This window comes from Equus asinus, chromosome 8 (assembly GCF_041296235.1).
Source record: "Equus asinus isolate D_3611 breed Donkey chromosome 8, EquAss-T2T_v2, whole genome shotgun sequence".
Lineage (NCBI taxonomy): Eukaryota > Metazoa > Chordata > Mammalia > Perissodactyla > Equidae > Equus > Equus asinus.
In genome coordinates, this window is record NC_091797.1 from 52,808,055 (window position 1) to 52,819,043 (window position 10,989).

Here is a 10,989-nt window from a genome sequence, read left to right on the forward strand (position 1 = left end):
CTGTTAAATTTTACTCTCTTTATCGCTATATTCTCTGTTTCTCTAAAACCTAGCACAATGTCTAGCACAAAATACACGGTAAATTGACACATTGCATGAAAGACTGGATAGTCAAGGGCAAACTATATAAGCAAAGAGTTGGTTGGTTTTTTCCATAAAGCCTAAAAGTATTTAAAGTGAAAAGACAAAATTATTCTTTAGATGGGGGTTGGGCATATCAGATAGCTGGATCGGAAAACTGTTTTCAAGGCTAGACAGTACGGAAAATATGCAGATTTCCAAAGAGAATTCCTAGGCCACTGTACTCTCTCCATAGGAATTAATGCTACTGTCCTCATTCCTTACCCCACCCTCCCAAAAAGGCCTTAGCATTTTAATCTCATTGGCACGAAAGAGAGTTTGGATGTGGCTCACTTTTCTGAGCAAATAAACTGCAATTATTTTACCTGACAAAAAGTCAGAGAAATGACTCAATAACACCCTTCTCATTTGAAATATAGGACACATTGTAATTTGGAAGCTAGAGACCCAAAGTCCTTCCTTTTTATTAAGATTAATGAACGTATCTTAGGGCTTAAAGATACTTAAGTGGCCACAGGAGAAATTTAGTGTGGTTCAAAAAAATAAATTATAGTCATCCATTCTCAAGTTTCTAAAATATTGGCTAGGCTGAAGAAACCCTAAATTTGTAGATGATTCTAAGGGTGAGGACGTTTTTCTGTCACTGGCTGGTATTTTATAAAGTGTCATTTGTGTTCAGCCTTGGAGAATTTACTCCATTAGAAGTTGGACATTCAGATAAAAGCTGGATCAAGGAAAGAAAGTTGTTGGCAGAGTGTATGTTGGTAAATGATTTACTAAAGCCTGTGAGTTGGTTTGTTCTGAGTTTTAATCTTCTTTTCAATAAAACCTTGACCAAGGACTTGGAGATCTGCCTAGGCTTGTATTTCAGAGGGTCAAAGTGCTATATGTCACCAGCAGTAGGAGAGATTTGTGTACCGAGATATATTCTGGAATTCAACCATTAATTCAACGCAGCGTGATCATTCATTTATTTACTCATTCTACAAGTTCGTGTCGAGAGCCAGTTGTGTGCCAGGTGCTCACACTGGTCTTGGGGACAGAGCAGTGATCAAAACAGACACAAGTCTCCGCCCGCATGGATCTTACACTCTAGCTGGGAAGAGCCAGTAAACCAATTGTGAGTGTGTGTGTGTGTTGGTGTGTATAAATCACTACGGAGAAAAACAAAGCTAGAAGCAGGCTAGAGAATTGTGGGAGTGGTGAGACTGTGCTTTTAAACCAGGCGGTCAGGGGAGAGCTCACTGGCCTGGAGAAGGTGGAAGAGCGACTGTGTGGCTGTCTGGGGCAGGAGGCTCCCAGGCAGAGGGAACAAGAGGCACAAAGGCTCCGAGGTGGGACCACGTCTGACATGCCTGAGGAGTAATGAGGTCCTAGTGTGGCTGGGGCAGAATGAGGGAGGGGAGAGTACTAGAAGATGAAGCCCAGGGAAATTTGGGGTGGTCATTTATGGCCTCGTAGGCCACTGTACCTAATTATTTTGGCTTTTACTTGGTATGAAATGAGAAGTCTTTGTAATGTGGATTAGAAATGTGATACAATCTCTTTTATGTTTTAACAGGGTCACTCTGGCTGCTGTCTTTGGAATAGACAGGAGACAGGACAGAAGCGAGGGGGTGGATTAAAAGGCTATGACAACAATCCAGGTGAGAGATGGTTGTAGCTTGGACAAGGATTTAGCGCATAGGTGGTGAGAAGTGGTCAGATTCTGCATGTATTTTGAAAGAAGAGCTGACAGGATCTGCTAAAGGACTAGACAGAGAATGTGTAGGAAGGAGAGAAGTCAAGGAGGACGTCAGGGTTTGGGGCCTGAGCCATGCGGGGGGTGGGGGAGGGGGTTGGAGTTGCCATTCACTGAGATGGGAAATGCTTTGCAAGAAGCAGAGAGCTCTGTATGGAACATATTAAGTTGAGACGCTAATGAGACACCTGAATGGAGCCTGGACTTAGGGAAGATGTCCGCGTTGGAGATAGAAATTTGGCAGTCATCCACATATAGATGGTATTTCAAGTCAGCAGATGGAATGAGATCACCAAAGGTGAGTATGTGGACAGCAAAGAGGAGAAGTCCAAAGGAAAAAGTTTGGGCTCCCTAATGGGAAGAGATCAGGGACATAAGGAAGACAAAAAACCGAGAAGTGTAATAGTGATCTAGGAGCTACAATATTCAGAGGATAGACCATACAAAGTTTTGGTTATTATGCAATCAAGTAGAATGACTCAAAATGCTATAAACTCCAAAAGATTTTGTGCACAGTGGAGACGCAGTGACTTTTATTAACTATCCTTTAGCGCCACCTGCTGGACACAGACCAAATCAATTTACCATAGAAGGAGGAAGCCTATAAAGGACAGTCCTTGTGATTTTAACCAATTTCATGGCGGGTGGAAAAAAATAGAAAAGTTCTTAGTATACTGTGATTAATTAGATAATCACTTTGAAATTCCACCGGAGGTAATCAGTTTCACAACGCTTGGTTTCTGAAATATCTAGGGAAGAAAATAGAAGAAAAAAGGACATAGAAAGAGGGAAGCAGAATTCGGGAAGACTAAAAAAATATGCACTGAAAGGGATAAAAGAAAGGAAGAAGGAATGAGACATAAGAACTGTCTGATTATTCTATAATTTGTCTTTGGGGGAATATACTATCTATTTTGTTATTTTTTCATGTGTTTCCCCCTTCCCACCAAAGGTTAAAGTTTTCTTTAATCGGGTACCACATCTTACACATTACCTGTGACATGCTCACACTGCTACTGTATCCACTACAGGGCCAGGCGAATATTAAGCAGAAGTAGATGCTTAATATTCACCAAAGAATGGAGTAAGGAGAAGCAATCTTCGGTACTGTCCTAAAGATAGCAGTGCAGCGATGCGAATGTACTTAACATTACCATGCTGTGTATTTAAAAATGTTAAGATGGAAAATTTTAGATTATGTGTTTTTTTAACCACAATTAAAAATAAAAAATAATTTTAAAAATGCAACATGAAAGATGCTTATGGTGATGGAAATATCCTATATCTTAACTGTATCAATGTCAATATCCTGGTTGTGATATTGTACTACAGTTTTGCAAGATGTTACTGGGCAAAGGGTACATAGGATCTCTCTGTATTATTTCTTATAACAGCAAAATAAAAAAGTTTACTTTAAAAAAGAATAAAGATATAATAAAATATGTTTGGGTATTAAAAATAAACTGATCAAAGACCAGAGCATGAATAAATTAGATATTGGTAGAATTGAAAGGATGGTCTAAAGCTTATCACTGTAGCTTTTCCAAATTCAGCAAAGTTGAAAGCACATTATTTGAATCCTTTGGTGGTGTGTGGTTGGAGGAGCAATAGCAGGAGACAATCAGATAGACCCCAATCTAGAAGCTTGGGAGGAGGATGGGACGCATAGTTTTAGGTTTCTCGTAGAAAATTCCCAAGATATTTTTCTTATGAGAAATAACCATAATGAAGAAAACTATATAAAAATATGAAAAATTCAATGTAAGATATTAGCAAAATGAATGCAGCATCACATGAAAATAATAATCCCTCACAAATGTGGTCTACATTGTTGTTTGCCTGTCCTGTATCCGTTTGCCTTGTTCGCTTCATAACGGAACCCAATTTTATTCAGATATCCACCCTTTGTCAACTTGCCTTAGGGAAAGCGATTCCATCCCTAACTCCGAGGGGGGATTTGTTTGTTCTAAAGGTAACTCCCATTACCTCGACAGTGGCTGGCTCAGGAATGGCACCAACACAATCCAGGTGTTTTCAGGGTCTTTTAGAAAATTTCCTCTATGTTTTTATGGGAGAGCTTCCTGAAATGAATCTCTTCTGCCTAAGGTAAGAGAGAAAGCATGCAGCCCCAACTGCAATTAAAAACCATAGGAGTGAGGCTGGCCCGGTGGCGTAGAGGTTAAGTTTGTGCTCCTCTTTGGAGGCCTGGGGTTTGCCGGTTAGGAACCTGGGTGCGGACCTATACATGGCTTATCAAGCCATGCTGTGGCAGGCATCCCACATATAAAATAGAGGAAGATGGGCACAGATGTTAGCTCAGGGCCAATCTTCCTCAGCAAAAAGACAAGGATTGGCAGTGGATGTTAGCTCAGGGCTAATCTTCCTCAAAAACAAACAAACAAGCAAACAAAATCATAGGAGCATAGGAAACCATCCTATGACCAGAAGGAATATGTGCTTTAGAACAAAGCTGATGTCATGGGCAGAAGAACAGAGAGGCAGAAAACCCTGGGTCCCAGATGGCTGTTGAGCACTGAATCAACCAACCACGGACCTGCCTTACTTTGGGCGTTCTGGCTATATACATCAATAACTTCTTTATTGTTTAAATTCGTGTGTGTGTTGGGCTTTTTATTATTTTTAGGTGAAAGCATCCTAACTGATAAAATGATTTGGTTGGGGGTTTATTCCAGGAGTGACAGTGTTGCTTGGTATTGGCAAAGATGGTGACAAAATTTATCCCATCAATGAGTCAGAGGAGAGAAAAAACAGGACCGTTTTGATATATACGGAAGAAGCATTTGGGAAAATTCAAATACATTTGTGCATGAGAGATTTTTATCTTATTAAACCATGAGTAGAAAAATACTTATCAGCCCTCTCAGTGGATGCAAAAGCATCTTGGGAGTGTAGCCATCTGAATGTGGCCACCTCTTTCCTTTTACTCCCATCCCCACTCGACCTGAGCTTCCTGAGCCAGCCAACTGCTGGGGTTAGGAAGCTGTGTGAATTCAGGGTCTTACGGTTCGTTGGATTCCAGCAGGGAGAACCAGCATGGGGCTTTCTCTCCCAGGGGCAGGAGATTGCCTGGAGACCAGTTTCAGGCAGCTCAGGATTGACAATGGTGGATATTGGGAAGAATGTATCTTTTACAGATAAAAGGAGCCCCTGGTGAAAATCACCATCTGCCCTGACAAAATGGGCCTGGGTACTTGGCTTCTATGATGTTAAGAAGCTAAATCGGGTAGCTAAGCCCTTCCTTCCCGTAAGATTGGTAAAGTACGTGAGGACCTGTGTCAGGGAGTCTTCCCTCACGCACCTCAGTGAGGGCTGGCGGTCTGACTTCTATACATGAAACTTCCTGGAATGGAGATTGGTTTGCCTCCGTCCTCCTGTGCCTGTTGCCTTTTAGAGTATTTAAACAATATCACGTTAGGGGTTCCAATAAGACATCTACCACCAACAACAACAAATTCCACCTAAGCAAGGCCAGCAGTAAAAGACGGAAATAGAATATTTCTATATTCTCTGTATTTCTGTTGTAACAAATAGAATACATGCCCCAGAAAGTAAAGCTGCTGGAGGAGATAGACAGAAATTTAGTTGCGAAAAAATAAGATCAAATAAAGGGAGTCATTGGCAACATAATAAAGAATTTATAAAGCTAAAATACATACACAATTAAGCTATTCCCAAGATAAATAGAAGAGAAGTTTACTGTTAAGGCTCATCTCAGTGGGCTTGGGAACGCAAGTCCAAGAAGCATCTCAATGACTAGAGAAAAACAGTATATCAAAAAGAGGAGATAAGAGACTTGGAGAATAGGCCTAAATACCTAAGTCTATAGTAGAGCTCCAGAAAAAGAGACAATTTTTAAAAAAATAATAAAAGAAGGGCCTGGCTCAGGGCATAGCGGTTAAGTTTGTGCACTCTGCTTTGGCACCTTGGGGTTTGCCAGTTCGGATCCCGGGTGCAGACATGGCACCACTTGGCAAGCCATGCTGTGGTAGGCATCCCACATAGAAAGTAGAGGAAGATGGGCATGGATGTTAGCTCAGGGCCAGTCTTCCTCAGCAAAAAGAGCCGGATTGGTGGCAGATGTTAGCTCAAGGCTAATCTTCCTCAAAAAAAAAAAATAAATAAAAGAGAATTTCTATAACTTGAATAGATATTGGTGGCCTTCAGATTGAAAGGGTAGACTGATTTCCAGATGGCACTTATGAGAAAAGACACACTCTAGGAGAATCCCAATAAAATTCCTGAATTCAAAAAAGAAAGGAAAAAAATCATAAAATTGTCAGGGAAAAAAGAACAAATCACTTCCCAAAGAAAAAGAATCATACTGGCATTGGACTTCTCATGTGTAACACTAGAAGCTAAAATACAGTAGAATCCAACCTACAGGTTTCTGAGAGAAAAGAAGGCCACAATTCTATACCTAGCCAAGATATCCCACCTCACATATCTAAGAAATTTGAGGCTATGCATGAATTCAGAGATTATACACATAAGTGCTCCCAAATGAAGGATTTCCTCAAGGGAATGCTCCAACCAGAACACAAACCCAGACATTAAGGTAGGGCAAGATGGGGGCCAGCCCTGTGGCCAACTGGTTAAGTTTGTGCACTGTGCTTTGGCAGCCTGGGGTTTCACCAGTTCAGATCCTGGGCACAGACATGGCACCACTCATCAGGCCAGGCTGAGGTGGTGTCCCACACAGCACAACCAGAAGGACCTACAACCAGCATATACACCTATATACTGTGGGGCTTTGGGGAGAAGAAGAAGAAAAAAAAAGAAGAAGATTGGCAACAGATATTAGCTCAGGTGACAATCTTTAAAAAAAAAAAACATAGGGCAGGATGGGGGCTGGCATGGTGGTGCAGGAGTTAAGTTCACATGTTCCACTTTGGTGGCCTGGGGTTCACTGGTTAGGATCCTGGATATGGACCTATGCACTGCTTGTCAAGCCATGCTGTGGCAACATCCCACATATAAAATAGAGTAGGATGGACATAGATGTTAGCTCAGGGCTAATCTTCCTCAAAAGAAAAAAAAAAGATAGGGCAAGATGAAGATGACAGGAAACAGTCATGAACAATGAAACTTGAGGTATTACATCTGTAATATATCCATATCTATATAAGTGAATAAGGGTAGATGGTAACCTGTATATAAGCACAAATATGAACTCTTGAAACAAAAGAGCACAGCTTATGGATAATTCAACAATATATTTTGTGTGGGTCTCAGCCTATCGATAGTGATGCTATTGGCTAGAAGTGCCTAGGGGCACTCACCTGGGCCCACGGTGAGCCCCATAGACATTTACCCTTTCAGAACCAATGTTGTGGCTGGACCAGCCCTTGTGATTCTTACTATGATTGATTGCAAGATGCACCTTGGCAATAACCATCAGGAAACCTTGAAAGGACAAGGTTTACTACTCACAGGTCCTGGAGGGTACAGGGTGTGCCTGGGACCACACAGCAAGGTTGTGGGTAGAGGGAGAGCACGGACCTGGGGTTCTGTTTTGTTGGGGTAGAGAGTAGGGTGCTTAGGATTTCGAGGATTCATTCCTTATTGGTGAATTTAAAATATTATAGCGAGAAGGCACAAACAAGCAAATGGTCAGTTATTTAAGTGAACTAGAGATCTCTAAAACTGGGGGGGAGGGGTGGCTCTTTATTCAGTCCGATAGCTGGCAATGTGTTTACTGAGATAGCTGTCTTTGAAGTGGATGCCTCGGCAATCAAAAGCTTAATGTCAGGCACTTGCCTTTCAATTTTTTTTAAAACAGCCAACTGTCAAGCACTCACACTGCACAATATTAAATCAAAAGTACTAAGTTAACTTAGAAAAACCGGGAATTGGAGCGAGGGGAGAGTAACTAAAATCATTCCAAAGCTTTCAGCTTAAGACCAGGAGAAGAGGAAGAAAAAACAAATTGAGAAATATTCACTAATGTTACTGAGTCGATGAGGAGGACAAGGGAGAAACAGTTGACTGGCAGCCACCCCTGGCAGGGCTCAAGCCTGCTGGTTGTTAGGCGGTTCCATGGGGCACAACGAGGGTCCTACTGGCCCCCACTGAGAACCCAGGCTCTCCCTCCCCTCCCCGCTGTCCTCACACTTGTCTGGGGGAATGCTGTCTAGGCAGGCCCTGAAATGCTCCTTGATCCTATGAAATAGTAGGCTTTTATTGGGCTGAGTGACATGAAATTGACAATGATTGGACCCTATTTAACCTAAGATTTTTATATTACAGAAAGTGGAATGTAATATTTTAGCTTAAGTCAATATCCAAGACCATCTGCCAAGGACTTCACTTTCTTCCTCTGCTGGAGGATGTCAGTCTTTCTAGCAACTGATTTGCAGCCAGCAATTGTTCACCTTGGGCTGAGGACTAAAGTCCAAACGAATCTGTTGACCTCAGCTGCAGCTGGTAATTACTTCTTTGCTTGTTTGTTTCCTGTTGTGGATTTCCAGCATTCAAGTTGCACAGATTCAAACATTTGGAAGGACAAAGGAATAAGTAGTCACTCTTTGGAGAATTGAACAAATAGTTCCAAGTCATCTGGGCTAATCAAGCAGTCACTCATTGTTAAAATATTTATGTGACAATGGCAATCCCTGCATTCTCAAATTCTCTGCAACAGTAGACACAAGATCCAAAACGAAATTTTCCATTTTATAGAACTTGTGAGATCAAAGTTAAGACTAATTTAACAAACTAGCATTTCTATGTTGACTGTAGAATTATTTACGATAACTTATAATATTGATAAATTGAAAATAACCAAAACCTCCGACAAGAGGGAGCGGTTAAATAAATAATAGCATCTCCCAACTTTTTTAGAATTGCAAATCCTCATGACTGGTTTTAAAAGTATTTTTAGCAATTTTTACTGGCATGTGAGAAAGAGCTGATTTTAAATAAAAAATATTTTAAATTTTTTGATCAATATATTCAAGATTCTGTTATAAAACTTCTTCAAAATACACTAGATGCCATAATCGGAGATTATTAGTTAATAAAAAATAGTCAAGCAGACAAGAAGTCTTAAGAAACAATGTATATATACCCTAAATATTTTAACATAAAACATTTACATATAGGGGCCAGCCCAGTGGCGCAGCAGTTAAGTGCGCACGTTCCGCTTCAGTGGCCCAGGGTTCCACAGTTCGGATCCTGGGTGTGGACATGGCACTGCTTGGCAAGCCATGCTGCCAAGTGGAAGTGGAAGATGGGCACGGATGTTAGCTCAGGGCCGGTCTTCCTCAGCAAAAAGAGGAGGATTGGCAGCAGATGTTAGCTCAGGGCTAATTTTCCTCAAAAAAAAAAAAATTTACATATAGTTTCATTTGAAAATACTTTGATGTAACACCAGGGCATGATGGGAATTCTTACATAAACCATATCCATGATGCATTATCTACAACTGCGGTTTCAGTTTCCCTAAATTGGAGGGTGAAATTTGTACATTTTATGAAATGATGTGAGTGTAGAACCTTTGAAGATTTTTTTACAATCTTGTCTATTCCTTTACAGATCACATTTTTTTTTAAAAAAAAAAGCTAGTAAACTTAAATATAATAGTCAGTACAAATGGCATTAATGGGTATTTAGAATAAACACAACTGCCTCTAGGTAAATGTTCATCTTGACCCTGGGAGGCAGCTGTCCTTGGGTCTGCTGGAAAGTGGCCTTCTCGTCTCGAGTGGGCAGGGCTTGGCATGCCTATGAGAGAATGAAACCATAGGGCAAATTTGAGTGTGTGTGTCGGAACCACCTGGAGGGCTGGTTAAACCCAGAACCCTGGCCCCAGGATCCGATACAGAAGGTCTGGGGTGGGGCCTGCATATATTATAAGTTCCCAAGTGATGCTTATGCTGCTGGTGGGGGTCCCACACTTTGAGAATCACTGGATTGGCCAATATAGTGAGTTGAATAATTCTCTGCACAGTCTTTCTCCCATTTAACAAGTGAGTGCTGCTGTTTATTTTAAATTAAGCAGGAAAAAGCATGACGTTGTCATACACATTTTTAGATGATATATCGTGCTTCGTTTAGGAATTGAATTGTATTGGAGAGGAAATTTATGGATTAATTACTAGGAACTGAATTATTGCTTTCACAACTCTGATGTTTAGAATGATCGCATTCTGTGCTTAAAATAGCCCATCACTGGATTTTTATGGCTGTAATTCCTCGTTTCTAAATGATAAGAGAAAAGGTTTCAGACCCTTCCCTGCAAACACTTTTCTGTCAACAACACATTGCAAATGTGGTTAGCCTTTATTCCTGATCTACGGGAAGTCAACTTGGATATCAGATATAATCGTCACTCTTTTTTTCTCTTTATCACATGGGTTTTTGAAGCATAGTTGAGATTTCAGTGTGCTGCATAGAAACTGTGATGAAATGAATTCAACTTCCTGAAGAGGAGAAGAGTCTGCAGGTGGATCTGCAACACTGGTTGCATCTGACCTTCAGGGTTCATTTGCACTCCCAGTCCTGCACAGAGGGGCAGTGACCAAGAACAAAGATGATGGAAGTGGTGTGCTGGGAGAGGGAGCATGGCACTTTCTGCCCTCCAAGGGGTTCAGGCTGCTTGGCGTTAACAGAGAAATGTCCAAGTTATTTTACTTATCAACATTTTCAAAACAGAAATGGAAACCTGTGTTCTGATTGTCTTTAATTATGGGAACCCCTAGAAACATAAGAGGGACATTAAACAATGTTACATCATTAAAAATTATGCTGGAGGCCAGCCTGGTGGTGCAGCAGTTAAGTAAGCATGTTCCACTTCAGTGGCTCGGGGTTCGCTGGTTTGGATCCTGGGTGCAGACATGGCACTGCTTGGCAAGCCATGCTGTGGCAGGTGTCCCACATATAAAGTAGAGGAATATGGGTGTGAATGTTAGCTCAGGGCCAGTCTTCCTCAGCAAAAAAAAAAAAAAAAAAGGAAAGAAAGAAAAAAGAATTATGCTGTGGAAATAGGGTTAATTACATGGAAAGATACTGTATTGTTGAGTGAATAAAGCAAGTTATAAAACAGCCTATATAGTGTGAGTCCATTTTTGTGAGGAAAAAGTATTAAAGTATGTATAGCATTTTCTAGCACTTATCTTAGTGGGAGGGAAAAATGTTGAGTCCCAGGTAAT

General features: G+C 41.0%; 1 long non-coding RNA gene across 2 annotated transcripts; it reads left to right on the top strand.

The window, feature by feature from the left end:
- Positions 1-858: 858 nt before the first annotated feature.
- Positions 859-10,882, top strand: LOC106847196 (uncharacterized). Of its 2 annotated transcripts, none has more exons than XR_011505182.1 (4): positions 859-1,201; positions 1,643-1,727; positions 8,090-8,266; positions 10,205-10,882. It is a non-coding gene; the product is annotated as an uncharacterized lncRNA (long non-coding RNA). The 2 variants fall into 2 exon arrangements; XR_001402100.3 differs by lacking the exon at positions 859-1,201 and adding an exon at positions 1,222-1,415.
- The last annotated feature ends 107 nt before the right edge of the window (positions 10,883-10,989 follow it).